Here is a 1,090-nt window from a genome sequence, read left to right on the forward strand (position 1 = left end):
TGTTTTTGTACCTCTGTCCATTCCTGAGTGTGTCTTGCAAAATACTTTGCTACTTTTTTTCTGCTATTAAATGTGATCTTATTAAAATTTGATAAAAGACATGCATATTTTTTTTTTCTTCTTAGCTATTTTGTGATGATAGGAGTGTGTGTGTTGCAGCATTTGTTTTAAACCAGCAGATGGCATCTTGGTGATTTGTGTGTCAGTGTGCCAGAGCTCTCCTGCAGTAGCTATTTTATGTCACTGTGCAGCACTTCTTTTTATTTTATGCTGAATGCCGCCCTCTCTCTGATTTACTAAGGTACTTTGTCATGATCGGTTCTGTGAAACTATCTTGTTCCAACGTGCAGTGTAATTTTTCTTCTAACACTCTGACATTTAATTATAGCAGAGCTCACAAATCATCTGCGGCTCTACAAGAGGTCCAGAGCTCAACTAAACACTGAATTTTCATACCTAACTACACTAAATCTTATTCACACTTCTTGCTTTTATCTCAGTACTTGATTTGTGTCATTTATTACCTGCTGAGATCTAAAATACAGTTACATGCACTTTCTTGTTGGTCGCTTGGAATGGATTGTGTCTGTCAAAAAAAAAATGACACTGGATAATCAAGAAATAACATGGAGTTGAATGCTTTTTCTAACATCAAGATTTTGTTCATTTATATTTTAAACCGTGTGGAGTCCATTTCGGCTTCAGTTATTAAAGCAAAAAAGACAATTCCTGCATATTTTTATTTTCAATTCAGCCTTTTACTTAAATTGATATGTAGATAATTTAAAAATAATATGCAATACCGTTCAAAAGTTCGGGGTCATTATGATTTGTGTATGAAATACTATGAATGTCTCTTACGCTCACCAAAGTTGTATGTATTTACTGAAATATAGTAATATTGTGGAATATTAATGTTTTCAATGCAAATATATTTTAAAATGTATTTTATTCCTGTGATGGTCACATGTTGGAACATCATTATCAATGTTGAAAACAGTTGTGCTGCTTAATATATTTTTATTGATATTTTTTATTATTATTTTGATTAATAGAAAGTTTAAAGATCAGCTTTTATTTAAACTAGAAA

This window comes from Phoxinus phoxinus (genome assembly GCF_949152265.1).
Source record: "Phoxinus phoxinus genome assembly, chromosome: 13".
Classification (NCBI taxonomy): Eukaryota; Metazoa; Chordata; class Actinopteri; order Cypriniformes; family Leuciscidae; genus Phoxinus; species Phoxinus phoxinus.